This window comes from Panthera leo, chromosome D3 (genome assembly GCF_018350215.1).
Source record: "Panthera leo isolate Ple1 chromosome D3, P.leo_Ple1_pat1.1, whole genome shotgun sequence".
In the NCBI taxonomy this organism is placed as follows: domain Eukaryota; kingdom Metazoa; phylum Chordata; class Mammalia; order Carnivora; family Felidae; genus Panthera; species Panthera leo.
Window position 1 is genome coordinate 13,922,993 of NC_056690.1, and position 27,061 is coordinate 13,950,053.

General features: G+C 50.9%; 1 protein-coding gene across 1 annotated transcript in view; it reads right to left on the minus strand.

Moving 5' to 3' along the window:
* Window positions 1-12,495, minus strand: part of NOS1 (nitric oxide synthase 1) — a 114,093-nt gene extending 101,598 nt beyond the window's left edge. The window contains exon 1 of the mRNA XM_042910389.1: window positions 12,305-12,495. The gene's annotated coding sequence lies outside the window, so the exon portion shown is untranslated. The remainder of the gene's footprint in view (window positions 1-12,304) is intronic.
* Window positions 12,496-27,061: the final 14,566 nt, after the last annotated feature.

The following is a 27,061-nucleotide window of genomic DNA, read 5'->3' on the forward strand; positions in this document are numbered from 1 at the left end:
TGGACCCCCACTGGTGCCCCGGCTCCTACTCTGTGATTCTTTCTACATCATCACGGGGCTTTGGCCAAGAAGTTCCTTCATGTTTGATCTACAGCTCTTCAAAGGTCAACAACAAAATTTCAGGGTCCCTGGGACGCCACCACTAGAATGCCTTGCTTCGAAGGCATCTAAGAACTCCTGCTTCACAACATGAGTACCTGGCAGGTACGTCATACCTGGCCAACGCTCCAGCTATGTGCTCAGAGCATCATGGAGTAGACATCCAACTGGTTGCTTGTTGACTGAACACCAAGCCTATTTCTGCAGCCTCTCCAATAAGCCTTACCTCCTCAGAAGACCGCATGCTTTATTTACCCAAGATGCTACCCTACAATTTGCTGCTTAAGTCATGATGCCTTGAAATGGATTGGACTTTATAATGCCCACTCCCCATTTCCTCAAAGTAGCTTGGGATGTATTTTGGTGCTTGCAATGAAAGTAAATGCCGGATCCATTTTGAGAATTTCATGGGGATCCTACAGAAAACTGGAGACACTCCAGCTCATCCCAGATGAGGGAAGCATGTTTCTGCCCGAAGATGCCGAGTTGGGGTTGGCTTTCTTCCTGATAATCAACAAGGTCTTCCTCTTTTCCCTGTCTATGCAGGGACGGTCGTTCTCTATCCTTTGGCCCCAGATCTATTCTCCATCCTTCTCCTAACTTATCTGGGCCCCGGGAGGAGGCTGACCTCTATGGATATCAACAGGATCCTTGTCCTCTGGCTTCTGATTGGGTTTGGCCAATGGGAGAAAAGGGAGATGGGGAGGAGGGAGAGGGGGATCCATGCCATCTCAGTGCTGTGGTCTGGAGAGGTCTATATTTCTCTCTGAGCACAGCTTCTTCTGAGAGCTCCCCACACCCCATTCCATGGCCCGAAGGTTTCGGTAACGTGCTCCCTCCCCCTGCTCCATTGGGCCTGGGGTGGTCATCACTGGCCCAGTTGCTGGTCCTTGAATGCTTCACTCTCCCTTGCTGGCATCTTAAATTGCATTCTTAAATAATACTTTCATTACATTATCTTGGAATCAAAGTATCACAGCTACAGGTGTCTTCTGTTTCCTGGTTGGACCCTGGCTGAGAAACCTTGACCAGGGTCTAGGGATGAGGAGTACTAGAAGCAACCGCAATGGTCAAGGGTGTAGCATGTCTACACTGGATTACCTTAATGGTGATCCTCGTCCTTACGAATAAATGCACGGAACACCCAATAGGCACTGAGCATTTAACGGTCCCAATAACCCAGTGAGGTGGAATCATCCCCATGCTTACAGAAGAGGAAAACGAGGTTTAGAGAGAGATTCAATAACCTGCCCAAGGTTACAGGATGAGAAAGTGGCAGTGGCTGGATTCGAATCTGGCTTGGATGGGCTCCAGAATCCTGCCTCCTGCCATCACCTCATATCCAGAGGGGTCTCATACATTTAGAAGCCAATGTCAGGGCAAGTCAGACCCCTGTGCCTGGGAGAAGAGCCTGCTGTCTCCAAGAAGGATGTCAAATCCTCAATTTTGGATCACCTTTTGGAGCTGAAACGCACTCAAACCACACCCGGGGTATCAAGCCTCGCAGTGGAAAAGGCAACTTGGGAAGATATTCCAGAGACTAACCTCCACCTTGTTTCTGAATTCCTCAAGAGGCCCAGAACCTGTTTTGCTGCTGACAGAGAGAAGTGTCTGCTCACTGCTCAATGCCCCTGATGTAATGAGCGCCTCAGAAGAGGGCTCGATTGGGATGCTAAACAGCCGTAAATGACATTGTCACCAGCCTTCATAAAGCACAGTGACTCATAGCCCTAATTAAAATGCTGGGGGGAAAATGTAAAGAAAGGCTGCCATGAAAAACAGTGACATTCTGCTAAACTGCAGGATTATTTCTTCCAGGAAAAGCGGTGCTTGTGAGCTTGTGTATATGTGTGTGCATGTGTGCGTACGCGTGTGTGTGTGTGGGGGGGCAGAGACGAGAAGCCGAATGTTATTCTTGTAAGAAACTTGGGAAAATTCAACACAGAGGAAAGCCTAAAGCTATTCTTGCCACCCCACTTCTCATTATGAAATATTTAAACACAGAGAATTGAAAAGTACAATAGCAATTATGAACCTCTAACCAGATTGGACGACTCACCATTTGCTATATTTGCCCTGCTTGTACCTGTCTGTCCATCTGTCCATCTACCCACCTACCCATCCATCTATCAGCTCTCGCTGACTTCATCTATCTACCTACCCTATTATCTTCGGTCTGCATCTATATTTCCCGACCCATCTGAAAATAAGTTGCAAATGTCATGAAGCTTCAGCCCCTAACTCTTAAGCACACATATCTTAAAGACAGTGTCTCACAAGGTGCACAGTGCTGTTATAACACCTAAGAAAATTATCTGTACTTGCAAAAGGTCCCCAAATATTCAGTTAAGGTCCCATTTTAAACAATGGCAACTGAAGTATTAAATCTAATCCCTACCGCTCAGGGGACAGAAGCCAATCGCAACATGGAAACAGGCTGTCAAGTGGTTCCTGAGCAGGCAGACTGTTGGCTTCATGGGGGCTGGTTCTCGTCATCAGAGTCTCAAGATCAAGTGCACAAAGCACAATGCTTGACTTAGACACCCGTTTGGAACCAGACAAAAAAAAAAAAAAAAACCTCCAAGTCTAATTATACCATACTGTTTTTTAAAAAGAGCCCCTCCTCAAGACAGAATCTCCACATGATTTCATCCCGTGTAATCACCCATCTTGAACACAAAATGTGCCTTTCAATGACTTCTTGTTATTTCTGAAATGCAAATCCCCCCCACAAAAGCCCAAGAAGCCATCATTAGGCAGGAGAGTCGGAAAGAAATGTGTAATTTCGGAAGGCAAGCCTTGAAGGAGGTACCCCCAAGAAATCCTGTGCATTGAAGACAGCAGTTAAGGAAATATTTACCTACACGTAGGAGTTTTGCATGCTTGTTAAAAAAAATAATCAAAACCAATAAAAATATCAACCCCAAACACCCATCCTGGCTCATTATTTTATGCCCTGCCTGGCGAGAAATAAAAGGATTTTATTTCAGCGACTACAGTGATACTCGGAAAGAAATGACAGATGAAGGTTTTTCCAGCTAAGACTTATCTTAATGAACTAGCACATAGATGTTATTGACTATTTTCATTACCTGCATTCTGGTTACATGAACGTAATTGTTTTCATTTTCCTTATTGGATATTGAACAGTCACAGCTAAGAGACTGCCTCAAAATCCAAAGGAAAAAAAAAAAAAGAAACATGCCCAAAATATGTCAGTTATTATCAGGTGGTATTTTGATTTATCCCCCTAGGTTACATTTTTAGGCTTACAATTCCTGGGATGAAATACAGTACAATGAAATCCACACGGCTGTTTTAATGACCCAAGGCGATGGACTGCCCACATCATGTGCCCCATTGCATTCTAGTTATGGGCAAGTTGGTCGCTTTCTTGGACACCTGAGCCCCTTGAGGGTAGGGAGAACTTCTTCTGTTTCTTTACGCCCCAGCCTCTCCTGCGGGGTTCTGTCACAGAGCTGGGAGCTTGGGGCTCGTTTGCTAGATGAAGAAACGGCTGCCCAGACTCTTGTTCATGACAAGAAATCCTTTAACTCAGAAGCACTGACTGGTCATCCACAGCATCTGAAGTTGCCATGTGCCCTTCTTCATTTCAACCTGGAAACAGGTTCCAGAAAGGCCCACCATTTAAATCCCCATAGTAATGATGTAGCTGTCAAGTTTTGAATAAGGAGGGCATTCCAGAGTATTATTTAACACCGGTGGGCCAAGTTTCCCAGCAGAAGCCGAGACACTTTTTGGGATACCCTTGATAATCTGTGGAATTTCTTTTAGGTGCCTTTAGTCAAGATGCCTAAAGCAGCTTGAGTGGCCAAAAAACAAACAAACAAACAAACAAACAAACAAACAAACAAAGAAGACCTGTGTTTTCTGGGAACCCCAACTGACAAGAGGTGATCTTATGATGGTCGGGGGCAGAACATCACAAATCAGAGGTGAGGAAAGAGAAAACGTTGCCTGGGCTGGAAATGAGAACTTCACCCCTGCCAAGGGCCCCTGTGTTTCCAGTGCTAACAGACCAGGCTTCCTTCAGGAACTGTCAGCAGAAATCACGAATGCCACTGACAGACGAGAATTGGGCAAATGTTGGTCTCTGGCGAGCCCCAGAACGTTAAAGTGGAAAAGGTCTTTGAGGGGTTGTAAATGGAAAATGTCTTCAAGGGCCACGCAAGTGACATAAACAATATTTAATGGTGGGGTTTCTGACCTAAAGGTACAAAGAAAAGAAAACTAAACCAGACCAGACCAAAATGCAAAGCCCGTACCAGTCAGCCAGAACATTCCTGCAGGTTTCCGAATGGCATTGCCCTTGAATGCTAAACATCATTTCACAGATGAGAAAATCGGCGCTGAGCGAGAACAGGCATGGTCCACAACAGAGGGCTAACTAAAGGGGTCTCTCTTGGTTTCATGTCTTTGCTTTGTTCTGATCACTAACACGGGCCTGAAGCTGTTTCCCGTTCCAGACTTCCACATATACTATCTCACTGAATCTTCCTAACAGCTCCATGCGGTAGCCATAACCCCCATTTTATGGATGACATACCTGAGGTTCAGAGAGGTTAACTCACTCACCCCAAGTCACAGAATCCACAAGTGCTAGGACCTGGTGTCAGGTGCCTCCCCAGATGACATCCCTTCTCGATGTTCCGTGTGGTCTCTGCCTTTCAACCTGGCTGCACTTGACCCAGTTTGGCACCGGAGACCCTGTCACTGACAGGATGCTACGAATCAGTAAGGCCGATGCTGCCTCCTCTGAGCAGTCCTACGTGGATACCCCCAGTCGTCCATCCGGGATGACTGCTGCAACATTTCACTGCAGCCTCTCCCGCAGAACCGTCACACGTGCCACAAGGCTTGTTTGGAGCCCACTGCCCGACCAGACCACAGGCTTCGTCGGAGAAGGGCTCACCCCACCTTAATCTGAGCATCTGCCCTTGGGGTCCGGCACCGAGCCTGCCATTTAGCACTCATCATTACACATTTGACAAATGTGCTGACGTCTGCCGCAGAGCCACAGATAACTGCTACTCATCTTCAGCCGATCGTCACGAAACACGCCTATGCCAAGACCCGTGTCTGCTGCACCCTGTTAGCTACACTTTTATGGGGGACTTAGGGACCTTTTCTGCTGATCGATCATTTTTATTTAACAGATTCAAGTAGACTCAATCTTCCAGCATCGCTGGGTGCTGTTCATAGGCCTGTGAGTGATATAAACCTGCAGGACTTGGAAAGGTTGGGTCGGGGGCTGACGCGGCTGTCGAAGAGCTCAAACCAATGGTTTTGGTGAAATCAATGGTAGTTAGACAGGGTTTATCAGCACCTGTGATTACTCGGCTCCTAAAGTTTTACCCAATAGATCACTTTTAAATGAAATCCTCTCTGCAAGGACAGATGGGTTCACCAATGGAGCTAATGCCCAACATGACACAGGGTCATAGGGCTGATGCACCACAAGGTCAGACTGGAAGGAATCCTGATCAGTCTCTCCTGAACAATCTGACAACAACTGGGAGAGAGAGAGAGAGAGAGAGAGAGAGAGCGCGCTACAGAGAGAGAGGGAGAGAGAGAGAGAGACGTAATGAAATTCCTTTAAGTTCGGAAACTATGGGGCTTCTCTATCCTGGACTAAACATGATGCTATCAGATTGAGCACTGGCAAAGAGTCAAGACACAGAGGTTTGTCAATACAGTGCTGTGTGACCTCTGGCAAGTCACATACCTTTTCTGAGTTTCGTTTCCCCCTCTGGAAGATGAGGTGGTGGACAAGAGCTGAGGGGATTAGAATCTGCTGCAGAAGTCATGTTAAAAACACAGAAACTTCAGGTCTCCCTCGGAAACGCTGACTCGTTAGACCTGGGTGTCAGAATCTGGCATCTGTGCTTTTGGGTTCTGATGGCGACAGTCTACTGGGCTGCTGTTCAGAAGCTGCTGGATTAGTGAGGTCTAAATGCTATCATGTATGAGGAGGATAAAAACGGTCATGTCTACAGTCATTGTGGCCACTGTGTTGTTAAACACACAACCCACAATGACCTGTAATGGGAAGTGTGCCCCCTTGTTCAAACGGGCCAGGTGAAAACTGGTCCTAAAATGCCAAATTCAACTTCTGCGCATTCCAGTTTCTAATTAGGAAAAGCCCCGGTTCTAATGGGCACAGACTGTTGCCAATGGCTCTCAACCACGTTCTAAAGTTTACCAAGGCACGCGCAGACCCACAGAACCAGAATGACGGGCAATATACTGAGTCTTGTCATAAGACACCCCAAAACATACAGCCAAGAAGGCACCACAGCCAGATCTGTGCATTCTCACAATACCCTGGTGAACTGACCCCCCAAGTCTTCCCATGTCCTAGGAAACTGGCACCCCACCAGTAGGAAAGTTTGGGGACAGTTGTCCAGTTGGTACCTTGGACAGCGTCTTGGGCCTCAGAGGTAGAGGCCCTCAGGAAGAAAAGCACCCCGCTTCACCACTCCTAGACTCTCACCCTTTCCTGCAAGGTCCTTCTCTGTGGATGACAGCCTCCTAGACGGCTTGCGTTGGCCATCTGGGGAAAATAAAGAAGGGACAGGAAAAGCATAGGGCAGACCGGTCTGGAAACCACAGCCACACTACTGGCCCCAAAGAGTGCGACAGAAGACTTCCTCTGGAATCACCACTCTTGGCATAAACCTATTGTTTCCAGAACACCTTTCACATACATTATGAAGAAAATCTACAACACAACCTTGTGGGAGTTACGCTCTCATTTTGCAGATAATGAAACTGAATCTCAGAGAGGTTAAGTGGCTTGGTCTCAAGCAAAGATCTTCACCAGATCTCTCTACTATGCTGATAGCTCTTTCTCTACATGGTCAGGGACTTTGGGGAAATTACAATTTCTGGAGACACAGTCGTGCCCCTGACCACTGGGGTAGTCTCTTGCTGAGCAGATGTATCAGGAAATGAGGCTGTGGGTGCAAAGGCAGGAGCATGGACTTGTTAGACCACTTAGGTGTCCAGACGTGGGTGCCCCCCTCCCGCAAATTAAAGAGCTAAAACCTGAGACTAAATTCTCCAGCTGGGGTACTTAACCACCTAGGCGACTGTGGGCAGGTTGCTGGGTTTAATCTGCCTCAGCTTTTGCATCTGCAAAATGGGATTCAGATCACTGCACTGGTAACCTGGGGGAGTTCGGGGGAGTATTCTGGGGTATTCCAGGGATACCTTATTATGTGACCTCCCCTTGGCGATGGCACAAAGCCGTGCACTCTTTCAGGGGTTCTGGAAATTGGATTCTTCGTAAGGACTGGGGTGGTGGTAGTGAAAGTGGTGGCGTAGAATGTCTCCCTTAGGATTCTTGCCAAGGCTTCTCAGATCTGTCTGCTGAGGTGCCTGGGGGCAGAGAAGAATTGACACCACCCCTGCCAGCTGCGGCACAAAGGCCCCTTGCCGGCTTCAAGTTCAAAATAACAATGGGGAAAATCAGTGCTTCCCTGAGTCTGAACCGGCAGCATTTGCCCCAACCCCAATTAGAGAAAGGGGTAGAAGAGAGGGAGAAGGTTTTTCTCCTTCCTCAGGGGGGCTGGCTTGAGGGGTTAGTTCCTTTTTCCTCTCTGTCAAGGTCGTGGGCCACCGGAGGCCAGACCATGTGCCCTGGGCAGGTTCACCAGCACCACATCTATGCTCAGGGACCCCCTTGGGGGTGCTCCATCACTGGCCACTTGTAGATTCTTCTGGGGTCTGTGTGCACGGTTTGAACTAAACTATGGAATTAGAATGGGATCTCATCTGCCAGGAAGAACCCTATGCATCTTCTCCTGGACTACTCGGGTTCCACTAGAGGTAAGTGCCTCCGACCCCAGCCTGGGGGCCTTGAGGGGCGGATCTGTAGGTCCTACTGGCAGGAAACACCTGACCCTGAGTCTCCCGGATCTGGCCCAGGGGCGTTATAATAATAAACTATCAGAAACACTGAGCACTTTATTCACATTCAAAATTTTTTAACGTCCTCACCACAGCCCCACGAGAAAGGAATTGTTTTTCCCATTTTACAGACAAGAGAACTGAGGCCATACACCCGGTAAAAGGTAAATCTAGGATTGGAGCCCAGGGGTGTCCCTCGGAAGCTCCCTGTCCTCGCTCTACGCCTTGTCAGCGCGCACCTCTTCCCTCCGGGTGCCCACCGCAGGCAGCACGGTCTCCAGCCCGCAGAGAGCCCGGGGCGCTCCGGCCGCAGTGCCGCCCCCCACCCCGGGATGGAGGCGAGGATCTCAGGGTTTCTAGGGCGCAATCCAGAGAGCCCTGTCGGGACCCTCGGACCCAAGGGACCTTCGGGTGGTCCTGGAAGCTGGATCTCACGGGGACCCTGCCCTGACCCTTGATCACCTGGAAGCAAAGCCGTTGCTCGCAGTGCACTGCCCGGTCCCAAATCCCAACCGCGGAGCGCGCCCCTCGTCCGTCCGGGGGACGCGAGCGCCGGGAGCCCCAGAGCCTCTTTTCCAGCGAGAGGCACAACTTTCCTAGGTTCTGGGAGCCGGCGCTCTTACACCCCAATCCCGCCCGGGCTGGAGAAGTAAGAGGTGTGGGCGGCCCCGCCATGACCGCGGGCGCGAGACGAGGATCCTCGCAAAGTTGGAAGCCAGGCAGGAGGGACGTTTCCCGAGAGCGGAGCCCTCCCAGCCTCCGGGCCCCCGCCGGAGGAGGCCAGCGATGCGGAGTCCGCCATTACCGCGGGCGCGCAGGTGCCATACCTCCCGAGGGCCGGGCGCGCAGGAAAGCTTAAAGTTGAGGCCGGGCAGGTGCAGCGATCCGCGGGGAGCGGCGTCCCCCAGCCGCGGGCTGCCCGCCGGGGACAGCGAGCGGTGCCAAGGGGTCCGCCATTACCGCGGGCGCGCAGCTCGCAGCCGAGCGCGCCGCTCGAGAGGGACGCGGGTCCCTGCAAAGTTGGAGCGCGGCGGGCGCGTCGACCCCCGGCCCGGGGCCCCCGGCCTGGGGCCGCCCGCTGGGAGGAGAAAACAGGGTCGCCCGAACCAAGTTGGGACGCGCGGCAAACCCCGCGCCTCCCGTGGCACTCCCGGGGCTGGCGCCGGGGCGGGGAGCCCTAGGGCACCGGGAGGGGACGCGGGACGGCTGGGCCGAGAACTCACCTGCCGCCGAGCCGGGCAGCGCCGAGGCTGCCTCTTCGCGCTGCGCGCCCGCCCGCCCGCCCGCCCGGCCGCGGGTCCGCTTGCCTGCCCTTCTCCTCCTCCTCTTCCTCCTCCTCCTTCTCCACCTCCTCCTCCCGGGCGCCCGCGGCCGCCGCGCTCGCGGTTCCGAATCCTCCCGGTCCGCCGCCCCGCGCGGCTGGAGGGCGCCAGTGGCACCCACTCACCTCCCGATGGGAGCCGCGCGCGTCCCTCCCCCTTCCCCTCCGCTTTGTGCCTCTCTGATCCCTCCCCGCCCCCTCTCGCCGAGCCCCCACCCCTCCCGAGTCCCCTCCCCTCCCTCCGCCCCAGCGAACCCAAGTTCGGGACGGAGGCTGCGGGCTTCCCCGCGTGCGCCCCTGGCTCACCCCGGCCGCCCGGCTGCCGCTCGCCGCCTGGCCGCCCCTCGGAGGAGCCGCCGCGCTAAGTGGCTCCTCGCCCAGCGGCTGGAAACGCGGCATAAATATGTAGGGACTGAGCCGTGAGCTCAGCGAGGGTCGTGAGGGGGAATTTATTTCTTAATGTCCCTCCTTTATCCTATCATCGCTGAAACGAATTAGCGGTGACGTCCAACCCGGCTGGTTTATGGGTGTGGGGCGGGAGACGTCGCAACCCTCATTAAAAGAGCCGCTCTGGGCTCCAAAGCATACATCTTTTATATAACCTAATTTCCATTTTTTCCCCCTATCAGGAAACACACACACACACACACACACACACACACACACACACACACCACGACGATTTCTGGGAGCCTGGAGGGGGCTGAATGCAGTGGCCACAGGGCAGCTCTCGGGGGTAGACAAGGCCCCATGGGAGGCGGGGATGGTTCTTTCGGTCTCTGCATCAGTGTTGGATAGGATTCCTTAACGGGACAGTGGGCCCCGCGGTTCCCCCACGCGGGGCGTGGCCGGAAGCCCCCAGGAGCCCGCAGGAGGTCGCAGCTTGGGTTCCGGCCCTGGCTCTTGGGTGGGCAGACTGGGACAGAAGCAGCCAGTTCTGGAAACGTTGCCTTGTTCTGGTCTTCTCCGGAGCAGCACTTAGGCCTGGCAGCTGGGGAGGGGCCTGGCTCACCTGTGGCCCAGTGGGCCTGCAGGTGGGGAGAGGGCCGGGGCTGGGCTGTGGGAGGAGAAGATGGAGATCCAAGCTTTCCTCCCTTTCTTAGGGGCTCTAACATATGGGTAACCATATAAACCCGTCTCAAAAGCTGTCTTTTCCTGGGCAGATTGCAAAGGATTTTGCATTTCACTGTTACTGCTGCTCACACACTCTTGGGGAAACAGCAAATCAAGGAAAGAGAGGAGACTTCACACACACACACACACACACACACACACACACACACACACACACACACCACCTGGCTCCAGGTGGCTTGATCTGACTTCCCCCACCAGCCTTGCTGAGAGAAACAAGCCTCTTCAGGTTCTGAGTTCTGCAGAGATGAGGCAAAGAAGAACTCCCCCCCCCCCCACCCCTTGTCACTAAGAAATGCTTTTCAGATCCTCTTGCATATGACGCTCCGGAGAGGGGGGTGTGACTTTGGGGCCAGAAAGAGAGGTATGGGGGGGGGGGGGGTGAGGAGGGGAAGAAGGAATAAGGAGTAAGCTGGCGGGTACACGGAGCTGTTTGCTTCGTCCTGGAAAGAAGATGCCAGAAATTCCCTCTGGGCCCCAGGGCTCTGCTGCCACTTCCTGACTGTGCCACGTGGGCCAAGTTCCAGAGCCTCGGTTTCCCCAGTGGTGAAATGGGCCTGAGGTCGTCGGGAACATGTGTACGATGAGATGATGCTGTTGAAGCTCTTGGCAAAAATGCCTGGCATATAGTAAATGCTCAGTAAACAGTAGCCAGAAAAGATAGTAACAATGCCGAGAGTAATAGTGACATAAACATTGGATGGGGCACCCCGGGGACGTGGGGCCGCAGCTGAGTCCTTCCAGCTTCCCCGGCCTGAACCATTTCAAAGTTGAGCACAGGCTCTCAGTGGTGTCAGACTCAGAATGCTGCTCCCCTCAATTACCATGGCAACTGGGGAAAATCAGGAAGCCAGGGGAAGGGAAGCCACTTTTCCGCTGGGCTGGCCGTTCACCTGCTCAAAGCAGCTACCTCGCCTGTGTGCGGGGTTGGGCCCAGAATAGGCCTAAGGCGGGGCACCTCCTCTCCTGGAGAACCAGTTGCCCCGATCTGGGGAGAGGGGTGGCTGGTGGGGAAGGGGCAGCCACGAGATGGTGGGGTCAGGGCCCAGGCTGAGCTATGTCTGCAAAAGGCAGAGGTGGCCTGGGTTTGGGGAGAGGGAGACAGAAACCCTGCTCCTTCAGGTCTGTCCTCCCCGCCAGGCGTCCTGGTGCAATTGACAGCAAAGTCCCCCGAATGTGGCTCTCCAGACAGAGGTGTGGGGAGACGGGGCCTTGGAGCCCAGGGTAGGAGCTTGTCATCCTGAGGGGTCCTGCGTGTGGGTATGAGAGCAAAAGAGAAAGAAAGAGAAAAGAGAAGGAGAGAGAGATGAGAGAGAGAGAGAGAGAGAGAGGGGCGGAGTTTAGGCAGAGACTCCCCTTCCTTTACTGTGTTTATTGCCATCGGCTTAGGGGATTCGGACAATATAGTCCTCAGAGTAGAAAGAATAATGGCTGTCAGCGTGAACCAAGCATTTTATAGGTAGATCTCATGGACTCATCATAAAAATTAAGAGATGATTCCTTTCCTTAGTCCCATCGTACATTTGGGGAGGGGGGGGGAGAAGCAGAGGTTCCGAGAGGCACAGAGGCTTGCTCCAGGTCACCCAGTTCATTGGTGGAAAAGCAACTATGAGAACTCAGGTCCTGCTGGTCCCGAAGTGGGGCCCTCCCTGCCTGCCCCCCCTGCCCCCGCCACCTCGTGGAGAAAGAGAGTGACTAAGTCAGAGACCTTCTTTCGGGATGGCGGGGGAGTGTCTGGCATGGGGGGTCTCCCCCTCGCTTGTGCTGGGCATGGACCCCGGAGGGCTTCAACAACGGGCGCTGGGACCAGAGACTCACAGCCATGTGGCCGTCCCGGAACTATGTGGAGCGGCGGTCCCCGAAAGCTGCTCATGCGTGGTGCCCCCTGATGTCTCTTCCTCTCCGAGGCTGCTTGGGCATTCACTCTAAGCTGATTCCAACAGGACCCCCGTGGTGTTTAAAACGGGGCGGGGGGTGGGGGATGTCGGTAAAGCCACCCTTCTCCCCAACTGCTGTAGGAGTCAAGCAGCTATGACACACCCAGGGGTCAGCTCAGAGCAAGCTCTCCATAAATGGTCACCATGAGAACAATTATTCTTGGAGCTTCTCTGGGGCCCACACCCTCAATCCCCGTGTGGATGGTGGGTGTGTAAAAGGCCTCTGCCGGCCGAAAGGAGGCTGCCCCCTGTCCCCCCTCTCTGCCACCCTGGGCCCGAACCAGTCCCCACCCAGCAGCTTAGAGGTGAGCCCAGGGGAGCACAGTGCTCCAGCGGGACCAAGGGGAGGAGGGGGAAGGAGGAGGTTGGCTGATGTGGCTGCCACTGAGGGGGTAATACATTATCCAGGGCTAATGAAAACATAATTATCTTCTTTTGGCTGCAGAGAGGGGCTAATTTAATAGGCCGCGATCGAAAGGCATCTGTTGAATTCACCCAGCAGCGAAAACACTTGAAGGGCTTGGGTGGGGGTGGGGAGAGCGGCAGAGCGCGGCTGGTCAGCGGCAGGCCGGGCAGCAGCTGCATGTGGGTGGCAGCCCCCCCGGGGGAGGGGAGGGGGGTGGGAAGCAGCACGGGGCGGGGGTGCAGCAGCTGGGGAGGTGTCCTATGCACAGGCCGACTGGGACTGCTTTCTCGCTGCGTGATCTTGGGCCAGTCCTCTGCTTCTCTGAGCCTCGGCCTCCTCATCTGTAAAGTGGGGTCAATCCTGCCTCCCTCCCATTGACTGGGAAGACTAGATGAGGAATATGAGAGGGGTTCTGGCACATTCTAAGTAAGTGTTTAACAAAAACTTCCCCCTTCTGCTTCTTTGCTGAGCCACTTCTACTTAGCCTTCGGGATTCAGCATAAACACCCCCTCTTCCGGGAAGGCTCCTGCTCTGGGCTCCCCTAATGCCCTGCGCTTGCCTTTTCTTGAGGAAACCCACTTTAGGATATTTGCTGGGTTCCTGCTGGGCTGCTAAGAGCCCCACAAGGGTAGCAAGGGTCTGTCTCATCTGTCACTCAAAGTCAGTGCTTCTCAAAGCATGTTCCCTGGGCCAGAGGCCTCAGCATCCCCTTAGAACTTAATTACCAGTTCCTGGGCCCTGCCCCACACCTGCTGAAGCAGACACCGAGGTGGGGGCCCAGCGAGCTGTGTTTCATGCAGGTTCTCCAGGGGAGGCCGGTCCACGCTCAAGTTGGAAAGCTTCTGCTCCAAACAGAAACCAAATTGATGTTTGTTGAATCAATGACTGAAGAGCTTCCTGGGGTCCTGCCATGAAATGGCAATAGCTCCCTAATTAGCCACCAACTGTATACCAAAGGCTGTGCCCCTCCCAGCCACTCCCTGTCCCCCACCACCCCTCCATTCGCCAGCAATGCCCCTTGGTTGGCCTCTCTGTCCTGAGGTGGAGGCCCACAGGGACTATTGAAAGACCCGGGGGCGCCTCCTCTGTGTCCTCTCTCTGCTCCCACTGCACACAGATGCCCCTTCCCTTAAGTTGTCCTCCCCCCCCGCCCACCCACGCAGGTCCTCTAATTCCGGAAGAGAATTAGACCCTGTCCCTGGGTGCCTGGCTTGGGAAGTCACTTAGATATGCTTATGAAGGATCATGCCTGTGGGTCAGTCTTGCACAGAGTGGGAGGGGCAGCCCGTGGAAGGGCCCTAGAGATGGCTGTCCCCAGCCGTGGCATTTTACACAGGGGGAGGCCAAAGTCCAGGGAGGTTTGGTGATTGATCCAAGAACAACAGCCTGTTAGTGGCCTAGAAGATCCTTGTCCTGGCTCCCAGCTCGAGATGCTGGTTCTGGTGCCCCTAAGAGGGGTGGGTCACCTTAGTGGCACTAGGGCATCTGTGGGAGGGCAGGCCAGCAGGGCCAGGGAGCAGGGAAAGAGGTTGTTTGAGTGCCTAGAACTCCTGCGAGGGGTGGGGGTGCCACAGTCCCCAGGACGGCTACTGACTGGTCAAACACCCCTGGTAGACATTCATTCATAGGACTCCTGCAGAGAAGAAAGAGGGAGGAGCCCTTTAAGGCTTAAAGAGGCTGCCTGGGCCTAGGAAACACTAGATTTGAAGCTGGAACATCTGGCCTCCAGACCTGGTTCTGTCACTAATGGGCTGTGGGCGCTCGGACAAACCCCTTGGAATCTCTCAGTCTCAGAAGAGTGATCTGAACCAGAAGATCGTTCCTGGAAGTATACACAAAATCAAGCCCAAGTGCGCTTTTCTGGGGTAGAGGGTTTTCAGTATTGAGTAGCTTTTTTAAAAGAGTCTAAAACCTTGGAAAGATCAGGAGAAAATGAACCAATGGTCTTTCAGGTGCTTTAATCGGCAAAATGGAGGCAACTTCTTGCCCGGGAAACCCCGCCCCGGCAAGTTTGCAGCTGCCCTTTGCTCTACGCAGCCGTTTCGGCAGAGGCAGTCCCCCGGATGACCGACAGATGGCGCTAAACCTTCACTATAGCCTTCCTGTTTTCCTGAGACTCTTCAGGTACGTTCTGCTTCTGTTCACTCAGATTTGGGGACCTCCGGGCCTGGGCCCCCTTTACGCTGAGCTGACCTGAATGGCTGACCTGGCTGCCATTCAGTCTTGCAGTGTCGGTCCATAGTGGAGACACCAAAAAGGATGTGAAGGTGGGGGCATTAGAGTGTGGGCGTCTTGAGCACCCCAGAGAATGAACTGAAAACTCAAAAGGAGCCTTATTTAGTCCTTTTGTTCTCCCCTGCACCCCCAATACAGGACCCCCTCCTGTACTCCCCCGTCTCAACCCGAGGTGCTCCTCCAAACCCTGGAGTGTTTGATAGCCTGTCACACGGGGGTGTGAATGGGAATCAAAGTATTTGCATTTTGAAGGCAAAGACCTGGGGAAGCCAGTGCCTCCAGGGAACAGATGAGGTGGGCTGGCCCTGAGACATCAGGGAGCGGTAGGACCTGTGGCTAACTGGAGTGCAGGGTCCACCTAAAGGCATTCACATTCAAAGTCAGCCATCGGTGTAAGAATTCTGACCAAGGGAATGGATTTCAGCACCTGGCGGTGTCGATGTTTGAGTGCAAGGCAGGTCTTAATCAGAACATAAAGCAGTGGTCCCAGGGGCATCCGGGTGACTCAGTCAATGAAGCATGCGACTCTACGTGTCGGCTCAAGTCATGATCTCACGGTTTGTGAGTTCAAGCCCCACATCGGGCTCCATGCTGACAGCATGGGACCTGTATGGACTTCCCTCTCTCCCTCTCTCTCTGCCCCTCCCCTGCTTGCATGCTCTCTCTCTCAAAATAAAGAAACAAACTTTAAAAAAAAAAAAAGGAACATAAAGCAGTGGTCCTTAAACTGCCAGGTGCATGAGAATTACCTGAGAAGACCACCAGTTCCTGGACCGCGCCTCCATAGATATCGGATCTGTAGGTCTTGGAGGGGGGAGAAGAGGATTCAAGAGGCTAAATTTTTAGCCAACTCCTCAGGGGAAACTGAGGCAGGCAGTCTTCTGGTCCCAGGTTGGCCATTCCATGCCAGCGAGGCCACCCCAGTGACCTGGGCTGGATCCTCAACCTCCACTTGCAAATACTTGGAGTTCAGTGACACAGCTTCTCAGCAGCAATGCCGGCTCCCTCCCCCCATCAGAGCAGCCATCTAGCAATTCTGTTCCTCCCCCCCTCCCCCATACCAGAGACATGCATAGAAAAGATGACACACTTGGACTTATTTCTAAGAGTTAGGAAACTTCTGAGACCAATCCCTGGGGGAGGGTAATGGGGAGGTGGTAGAGACAGGAGCAGATGGAAATGCCAGCTCAGTGTTCTGGAAACTACCAACCTGGGGCCAACGTGTTTGACTTCTCATCTGACTCTGTCCTCCATTCACAGTGCGACACTTGGGCAAGGCCCCTCCCCTCTCTGGGTCTCAGTTTTCCCATCTATAAAATTAAGGGGGTAGGACTGGAGCATAGCTTTCTTCTCTGTTCTAGGACTCCCTTGGGTCCTGCAGCAGTGTCTTGTGTAGGTGGAGGAAGAAGGGCGGGGAAGGGTACCCTGAACCCCGTTATCTCCCCCTCCATTCTGAGCTGGTCTGTTCTTTGTGAATCTGAGAGACCAGGTTTCATTCGAAAAACAAACTTGAGAACGACTGGTGTGGGAACTCTCATGGCGTCTTCTAGTGTCCATTTAATCATCCGCTGTCTCCTCTTTTTTGGTGGGCTACGTACCAGGCACTGTGCCAGGGGCTGGGGCAACCAAAACCCCTAGGCAGGATTCCTGGCTCCTGAAGGACTTTGTACAATGAGGAAGTCAGACAAGTTCACAGTCCAGCCTGCTAGCCTGCCATGGTTTGCGGTCTACACTGCCCTGAACCCCAGAAAGCGATTCTGCTGGCCTTACCCTGTCTTTTAAAGCCTTAATGAGAGAACCCACTTTCTTCCTCTCAGCCTGACAGCCTAGAGCTCCATTAGCTTCATATATTTTGGCATTTGATTGATTTAATCTGACACTCAGGCAAACTGTCTTATACTCTAATTGTGTGGAAGAGGGGAGTGTGCAAGGATATGGTGTGATTTAAAAGCTTTGGAGTTAGTCCTGGGATTTGCCACTTCCTAGCTCTGTGACCTTAGGCAAGTTAATTACCCTTTCCGTACCTCAGCTTTCTCATCTGTCAAAATGGGGGTGATGACAGTCCCTACCTCCCAGAATTGTGCTGATTAACTGAGATAATGCATGTGAAGCCCTTTGCATGGTCTTTGGCACATAGAACATGCTCAGACAGTGAGAGCTCCTTCTCCTATTATTATTATTATTGTTATTGTTATTATTAATATGTAGGGGGTTCTTGTCTCTGTTTCAAGATTAGAAGATCTCTGAGAAGTATGAGCCATGCCTGAATCCATTTGTATGGACTTCAATATGCCTCGCAGTTTGCTAGTACATCCCAGGCACTCAAAAACTGAATTCTCTTGCATGGAAGAATCAGGACAGTTTCTCTGCAAAAGTGGTCCTCAATCGGCAGCTCTGGGGGTGGGGTCTGGCAATCTGAGTCTCAACAAACCTGCAGTGATCCTGACACATTTTTAAGTTTGAGAATTACTTTTCTACACCAATGATTTCCAAACTTGTTTTAGCTGTGATAATACATATATTTTAAATTTCCAAATGGAATTGTAGGCAGAAGCCAATATATAAAATAAGTGAAGGAGGAATTCCTGAGAAATCACTGGGGAGGAGGCAAGATCCCTGACTACCGTATCCTCCTCCAAGGAAGCCCTGAAGTGCTTATGCCTGCTAGGAATAAAGCTTAAAAAGCATCACAATTTTTAATCCTCATGCCCATCTATCCACCCACTTACCCACCCACCCAACCTCATCCATCCATCCATCCATCCATCCATCTATCCATCCAACTGTCCATCCATCCATCTATCCATCCATCCATCCACCAATCCATCTACCCATCTATCTACCCATCCATCCATTCATCCATCCATCCATCCATCCATCCATCCATCCATCCACCAATCCATCCACCCATCCATCTACCCATCCATCCATTCATCCATCCATCCATCCATCCATCCATCCATCCATCCACTGATCCATCCATCCATCCATCCATCCTCCAATCCATCCATCCATCCATCCATCTATATTTGTTGGGAGACCACCTATCTTATTCATTTCTGCAAGTCTTGCCAGAAGAGGCACTGATTGCCTTTTTTCCAGACTCTCTTTTCAAGATGTTTGTATAACAGTTTTGAAAAATGGAAATAGTATCTCCCTTCAGAGCAAAAGGCAGGCATGCCTACTGTCCTGTATAATAAAGATACTGACTCCCAGGGTGCCTGGGTGGCTCAGTCAGTTGAGCTTCTGACTTTGGCAAAGGTCATGATCTCATGGTTCATGGGTTTGAGCCCCATGTCGGGCTCTGTGCTGACAGCTCAGAGCCTGGAACCTGCTTCCGATTCTATGTCTCCCTCTGTCTCTGACCCTCCTCCCTCAAAAATAAACATTAAAAAATAAAAAAAAAAGACACTGACTCCCTCAAGAGGAAAGGGCAGGTTTGCTTACTCCAATTATAAATAATTCAGTTTCTCTAAATTTGAGATTCCTCTCCTGTAGTCCAGACCACAACACCTGGTCCTCTTTGTGTTGCCCTGTGGGAACTGGGGTTTGGGCTACTGACACAAATGGTGATACCCTGGTTACTACTATTGCTAGGAGTAATAAAATCCCATGTCTCTGACCCAGGAGTCTCATGTCTCCTGCCAGCATCCATAAAACCGTGGCAGTGTTGTGTGTTGGCTACTTCATGGCATAGAAAAGAAACTTAAGATACTGCCCTGGCCTTGAAAGGCTTACAGCTGAGTTGCCAAGGAGAAGCATAAAGACTCATCAAGAGCTTTAGCCATGCTGTAGGGCAGGAAGTGGGAGCTTTGGAGCCAAGTGAGAAGTATGGACAGAGGGGATAGCAGGGTGTTCAGAGAAAGCTGTGTCTGGGGGTCCACAGGGAAGGGTCTGGACGCTTTGGCCTTTCACTGGATGTGATGTCAATGCTCTTCTGTCCCTCCCACTGTCCCAGTGCTGATCAGTTTGCTCTGTATTCATTGTCCTCTGACTCTGCGTCTCCATCTGATCCAGTGCTCCTTGGGGGCAGGGATCCTGTTTTCTTCATGTCTTGGGCCCCAGCGCTCCACCTAGTGTTTGGCACATAGTAGGTGTTTAATAGTATTTTGCTGACTCACAGGACTTTTAGATAATATTAATGATAATAACAAGAAGTATGATGGTGGTAAATACTTGGATAGACACGTAGTAGCATGTGAGCACTCATAACATGGCGGGCACTTCCTACACCTTACCTCTTGCTCACTTGGTAAGTGGAGGAGCCAGGATTTGAACCCAGGAAGACTGGCTCCAGGGTCTGTGCAATGAAACCCCTACATGTTGGTTGCTGATACTGAGGAGGAAGTGGGTAAAGGAAGCAGCTCAGGGTACAGCAAGGTAGGGTAGCAAGTGACAAATAAGTAAGCATCACTTCTTGGAGATCGCCATGGTTACCATTTCTTGAGCACTTACTATGGGCCATGCTAATCCTTAATCTTCACAGCCACCTTGCAGCTGGGTATCATTGACCTTCTTTGGGGAGAAACAGAGGCACAGAGAGGTAGAATGACTTGCTCAAGGACACATAACTAAGTAGTGGCAGCTCCGGAATTTGAACCCAGATCTATTGGACTCCAAAGCCCACCAATCTTAAGGGGGGAATTTTGGTTGAAGTGAAGCCCTGGAGGGTTATAGTGACCTCAGGGCAAGGGGGGTCATTGGCTGAAGCTTGGGACAAGGCTGGGCTGACCCACACCTGGAGCCAAAAAGAAGACAGATAAACAAGATGAATGAGACAAACAGTGACCCTTCTTGAATTTTCTAGCCCAGAGTATCCACATTGCTATTTTCTAGCCCAGAGTATCCCGTCAGCTGACATGAAAGAAAGAGAATGGGCATGGAACCAGACAAGACAGGGCCAAATCTAAGCTCTGCCTCTTGCTTGCTGTGCGACCTTGAGCAAGTTACCTAGCCTCTCTGAGCCCCAGTATCTACCTGTCTTTCAAAAGCTTTGAAAATCATATTAATAAATAGCTACGAGGCACCTGGCATGTAGTAGGCACCCAACCAACGTCCATTATTGATTCATTCAATAAACAATTACTGTAGCACCTTCCAGCAGTGCCCCACCTGTATCTTCTTGGCATCTACAATTCTCACACATACTGATCCAAACTCTAGCTTGAAGCACCTTTCCTCTTTTGCAGAAGAAATGTCGGGGAGGGGGGGTGATTAGCATACCCTCCCCGCCTCCCGCCCGCCTTAGAGTGCCTTCAACCACTGCCCAACAGGAGTTGGGACATAAGTCCCCTTGAGTAAGGTAACTCTGAGATGTGTGGTCTACACTGGTTCCTAAGCCTCCCCTGCGGGATTCAGCTCTGATTTCCCACCGTGGTAACTTGCATGATAACACATATTTTTCTGGGATCACCTCCCAAAGAAATCCCTTGCACTCCAACCCTAGTCTCAATCTCCCAACTAAAACTAAAAGAAGACATTGACTGAGCGACTATGTGCCACATTCCATCCTGTGCCTGGATTAATGATTAACCAGACAGACATTGTCCCTGCTGTCCATTTAGAATCTGTAGTTAGGCCAGGAGAGGAAACAGACAGTGAAGAATTAACTGTGGTCAGTATAGGAGTCTCTTACCCATCTCTCTTCACTTGCCCTTGGGGAATGGTAAGGTCTCTCTTTCTCTCTGTCTCTCTCTGTCTCTCTCTGTCTCTCTCTCTCAGAATACACCCAAGTTCTGTCCAGAATTGTAATTGTTTTTTCTTGACCACCCCATGAATAAGCATTTTGAAGCCAGAATCCACATCTTATTGTTCAATTTTTTTTCCCCTTGCAAAATCCCTGGCCCAGTGCTTAGCATGTGTTCATCTGATAAATATTCAGTGAGCACTAACTGTGTGTTCTAGGCTGTGGGGACATAAGAGTGAGCAAAGCAAAGTCAGTCTTGGCCCTCAAGAAGCTGACGCTCTGGTCTGGGAGACCGACCACAAAATAAGTAAAGACATAAACAACATACAAATCCACAAAGAAACAAGTAATACGATGTCAGACTGGGATAAATACTATGACAAAAACAGGGCAAGGGGCAGAGAGGGGACTGGGCCGGGGGTAATTGTAGGTAAGGTGGCAGAAAAGATCTCTTGGAGGATGTGCATACAGTTGGTGCTCATTAAAGGGCTGATGAATACAGGAAGTAAAACCTTTAGTTATGTAACCAATGAATAATAGCACAGAAGAGGATAGCATCTTCAGTGATGAGGGAGCATAAAGCAAGCTCAGGGCCAAGGAAGCATACTTGCCAGGCACACGCCACCCTCCCCCGCCAACAAGGGGGATAGGTGTGTGACATCCCTCAGGCACTCCTGGCTGCCCCAAGAACAAAGGAAAGGGGAAAACAAATGGTTAACTGGTACGAGATCACAGTCATTCGAGACACTGAGTCTCCATCAGTTTACAAATATCTTAGTAAATTAAAAAAAAAAAAAAGCAATCTTATCAATAGCCTAATCTCCAGGAACTCTCTACTGTCTTAATGATAATACTTTGCTGGAGGGAAAAACAACCTTAGCTTGACAATAACTAGGCCTCCTGTGAGTCTTCTTTAGCATATGGAAATCCCTTTAAGAAACTTCCTCTTGGGGCTCCTGGGTGGCTCAGTCGGTTGACTTCAGCTCAGGTCACGATCTCAGGCTCAGGACATGATCTCCCAGTTTGTGAGTTTGAGCCCCGAGTCAGGCTCTGTGCTGCCGGCCCAGAGCCTGGAGCCTGCTTCAAATTCTGTGTCTCCCTCTCTCTCTGCTCCTCCCCCACTCCCTCCCCCCCCCTTTCAAAAATAAACAAACATTAAAAAAAAATTTTTTTTAAAGAAACTTCCTCTTGACTTTACCTCCACCAGCTCCATACTATATAACAGGACACTTTTCACAATACATCAAAGTATTCTTTCTTGGCGGTTGGCTCCAGACCCCACCCCACCATCCCTCTGAAACCTCATCATTCAGTATATAAAAGAAGGCTTTTCCAAGCCCTTCAAGGACTGCTAACCCTGTCTGAGGTGATGCCACAAGAAAGGTATCCACGATTTTGTTCAGAAATCTGTTAGGTCCCCATGCACACAGTTCTTGGGCCAACGAACACCCTTGAGACGAAGGCAGCCATGATATTTGATCAATACTAGTAGGAGTCTTGCCAGAATCAATGAGGGGCCATCTGAGGTCTTGGGAAAATCCTCTGCCTCTGGAAAGCAAAGGTCTGTAGCAGATTCTGCAGTAAGTCTCCTGACCGAGAAGTGGCTGAGGCCAGTGACAGCTAACACTGACTGTCTGCTTGCTCTGCTCTATGTACCTTCCTAGATGCATTATAAGAGCCACGCCATTTAAGGCTCATAAAGACTCTGTTAGGAGGCTACTATTATGACCTTGTTTTCCAGGGGTGAGGAAAGGGAGGCTCAGAGAAGGCTAAGGAACTGCTCAAGGTCACACAATGACAAGGCAGGGTATCGTGGGCAATAATGGGAGGTGGTGGTGGGAGCAGGAAGGAGGCCTACCCAGCCTGGGACAAAGAAACTCCTATTCCATGGGTGTAACTTCCAAGCCGAAGTCTGGCGAAGATTGGAGTTGGCCCAGGGAAGGGAGGAGGGGAGCAGGGGAAGGGGGAGGAACTCCAGAAACATGCAAAGACCCAGAAGTGATGGCACATTCTGGAACCCCTTGGAGGCTGCATTTTGTCCAGTGCAGAATTAGCCCCATGCCTAATTTTGTGTGGCTCAGGATTCAGCAGGAAGCAGGTCATGTGTCTGCAGCCAGAGTTCAATTCTGGGCTGCACCATACTTCCCGGAAATCTGTAAGCAGAGCGTGGGCACCTGCCAGATGATTCTGGGTGATCCCCTAGTCCTTCTTTGGGTGGCAAGGTTATCCTTGTGCCCATCTCCCTCTGCCCAACAGAACAGAAGATCCTGGGGGCCAGTGACTGGGTCTCCATCATCTTGGGAGATAGAAGGATATTCATATTGGTTCATGGCATGGGCCTGGGGAGTCCACAGCTATGGGGGGTTAGAGGTGACTGTAGCATCTGACAAGCTACTAGCATATCAGTAGCCGTAGCTGCTCACATCAAGCACTCCTCATCACCTCACCAAGGCTGCAGCTGCCCCATCCAGGCCCATTGATGGGGCTCTAAGCTGCATTTATTTAGCAGCTTGATCAACTGCCACAGTTTATAGTCTCAAAGGCTCCGAATGTGCCCCAACCCTCAGACTCTATCTTTCCTTCTGTATGACCGCTCTCCAGTCTGAGCTGCCATCTTCCTCATCTAGGGCATCCCATCTACAGCTTCCCTGCCCACTGTAGTCCAGTCTCCCCATGCAGATCAGAGACACCTTTCCAAAATGCAAATCTGACCATGCCACCTCCTGAGCTAGAAACACCTCAACATCTCCAATGCCCTCTGGGTAAAGCCCACATTCTTTAGCATTCCTTGGTTCATTTATTCTTCCAACTTGCAAATGTTGATTGAGCACCAATGAGTGATCCTTCTGAGGTTTGATGAAACATTAGCTTCTCAACTGACTTGGTTTTATTTTCTTTTTGGTAGCAGTGAGTCTTGTGAGGACATCTCTTGTTTTTATTTTTATTCATTCATTCATTCATTCATTCATTCATTTGTGTGGGCCCGGCCCTTGCATCCTTTCTTCTGGCAATTGCGCCTCAATTTTCTTTGGGGAGCTCCCCTCCCCCTTCAGATACAGTCCTGGAGTGTGGGTTCCTACCCCTGAGGGTCAGCTTTTCAGCTTTTTCTTGAAATCTTAGAGTTACCTGAATCCCTCCAGTACGTTCTTGGTTTTGCTAGAGTTTTGCCAGAATCATTTGGTGCCTGAAACCAAAGAGACCCTAATGGATGGCGCTACCTCTTATGTTCCAACCTGAAAGTCTCATGGGCTGCTGTTGGCTCCTTCAGGTCTATTCACCCCACTTCAGCATCTCTGTTTGGTTCCCCTGTAGGCTGATCCAATCAGCAGAGCCCCTTGCCTCTAGCTTCTGGTTGGAATCAGCCAGTGGAAAGCATGGGCAGAACAGGGGGAGTTGGGAGGACAGTGAGGGTGGGTTTATTCCATTCTGGGTCCTTCCCTGTGGGCTGGGGGAACAGTGGCTATGTCCCTCTGTTAAAGGCAGCTCTTCCCACACAGCTCACTCTGCTGGCTGCTCCTTCCTCTTGCTCTGTGAGGATCCCCATGGTCCTGGTTCCTGTATGCGCCTTGTTGGTTTCTCTTGACCATGACCACACCTTCATAAACAGACTCTTCATTAGTCTCTCTTTGATTACACAGTTTGAGTGTGCATCCCTCTCTCGCCAGGGCCCTGACGGATACAGGAGGAGTGTCTGTCATGAGCTGTACCTGCCTAGGATCCAGAGGAGATCGGAAGGAGTGGTGAGTTTCCCAGGATCTTGGGAAGTGGGAAGAGAATGGAGGTCTGAGAGAAGACAAAGAGAAGTCTCACCAAGTACCTGCAAATAGGATTGCTAAGGAGAGCCCCAGCTAGAAAGAGCTCTGAGCTGTAGATTCTCCACTTCCTTGCTGTGTGCCTTTAGGAAAAACCACTGCCTGTCTCTGGGCCTTATCTTCTCATCTGTGAAATGGGAATGGTAATAGAGCCTGCCATATTAGTTGTGCCAGGGAGTCAATGACATCATGTTATTCATTCATTCATTCATTCATTCATTCATCATTCATCCATTCATTCAACAAATATGTACTGGGCTGTACTATGTACCTGGCAATGTGCTAGGTGCTGGGGACACAGCAGGAAAGAGAACAGGTAACTGCTCTTATCCTCTGGGAACTGATAGCCTATGTGGGGAAAAGGACATAAACAAGGAGCCACACAAATACTCAACTAGCCCTTCCCTGAAGGGTCCCATTTGGACTGAAAAGTCCTCTGTGAAGAAATGGCTAATGTTTGAGCTGAGTCTTGGAAGATGAAGATCAGCCGGTTGGAAAGGTGATCCAAGTGTAGATAACAGAACAGGTCAGTGATGAGGGTGGTTGCTGGAGGGAGCACGAGTGACGGGGGAAGAAGAAGACGAAGTGCGAGAGGTCACAGGGACCAGGCTAATCCAGCTTTGCACGCCTCAGTGAGGGTTTGCGTTTTATTCTGAGTGTGGGGGGTGATATGGATGGTCTGCTATATGGTTTGAAGCACTACTGTGGCTGCTCTGTGAAGAACAGACTAGAGAAGCAATAGGAATGAAGTCAGGGAGACCAGAAGGGGACTGTTTCAGTCACCCAAGTGACACATGATGGGGGCTTAGATGGGGGAAGTGGCAGGGAACTGAGGCAGAGATGGCTGGCTATTTCCATAGTGTAAAGTTGTGGCTGGGAAGGAGCTGCCCAGCCAGAGACCACGTTTCCCAGGGGCCCTGCATCTAGATGGCGTCATGTGACTGGTTCTCACCAATGCAAGTGATGGCATCGCTTCTGGGCTCAAGTGGCTAGAAGCAGATGTGTCTTCCCTGCCTTCTCTTTTTCTGTCCATTGGTTGGACGCAATGCCTTAAGGGTTGGTGGACTCACAAGATCGGAGCCCCCTGGGTCCCCGAATCATCATCTGGGTCCTTAATTAGACTTTACTTGATCTAAGGATACATTTCTATTCTATGGATTCCACTGCGAGCGTGGGGTCTATCTGTTAGAGCAGCTGGCACTACTTTAACTACCCAATGAACAGATCAGTTAGGAGAAAGAACCATCAGGACTTGGCAATGAATTGACTGTTGTGGATGAGTGAGAAGGAGGTCAAGAACAACCTTGAAGTTTTAGCTTAAGCAACTACGGAGATGAAGTTGATATTTCCTGAGCTGGGAAGACGTGAAAGAGTCTTCTGTGTGTGTGTCGCGGGGGCAGGTAAAGAGCTGCGTTTAGAACACGGATGTTTGCAGTCTGGGAGACATTCAAATGGCAATGTCAAGTAGAAAGATATAAAGATTCAAAAGAGGTCTGAGCGGGTGACGTAATTTACGGATTTGTCTTGTAGACAGAATCTGAAGTGCATAGTAGGTACTTAATAAACCCTCTCTGAATCAGAACGTGAATCATTTCTTCTTTATTTCTAGCTAGCGTTTGGAAGTCCATGGGCACAAATCACCCAAAAGTGATGAACACCCCTCCCCAACCTGAGAGCGAGCCAAAGAACCATCCATTTCTTGCTCTGCTCTCATATGCCCATTGAAGAGGCTCTCTGAGCTCAGAGAAGTCTGAGAATCCAGCCATTCAAAGGCTGAATGAAGGTAATTCTGACGATGTTTGAAATTGCCTTCCTGACACATTGGGTAAAACACTCACTCATCTTTGATGCACTGAAAACCACTTGAATCTCTGCCTTTTATTCCCTCAAGTGGCTTCACCTAATAGGCTGGGTTTTGAAAACAGAGTGTGAAAGAGGCAAGTCTGGGCTTCACCTGCCTCTGGATAAGGCCACTTGTCTCTTTGCCCAGAGGCTAAATGTCTTTTACTCCATGGAGGCTTTGGAGGAGCCACGGTGGAGAGAAAGGGTTCTGGGCAGGCTTGGAGGCAATTTGACTAGGCAGAGACTCTTGGCAAAGCTGACACTTTCCCCCAATGCTCTCTACTCCCAGGATAGCAAACTTTGTCAAATGCCTGCAGGAACCAGCCAGTTAATGCATCATGACTCAGAAAAATGCATCATGTGGGAACCTTGAAGAATGGGAGAGTACAGGTCTTATTTAAGGGGTGGATACAACGTGGGTCCAGCCAATCATTTCTATGTGGAACATGCGTCCATCATCACTAGGTCTATCTGGCTTCCCAAGAGAAGCCTCAGATTCAGATTTTAGAAATCTACTGAGTTTTAAACGCTGGCAACGAATTACATCCAAAGAGTGATCCGTGGGCCAAAGAGCATGTGCCTTGTGCATATGATCCTTGGGCTTGGAACCAGCTTGAAAGCCTCAGGGAGTAAGAAATTTCCCAAAGGGGAAGAGA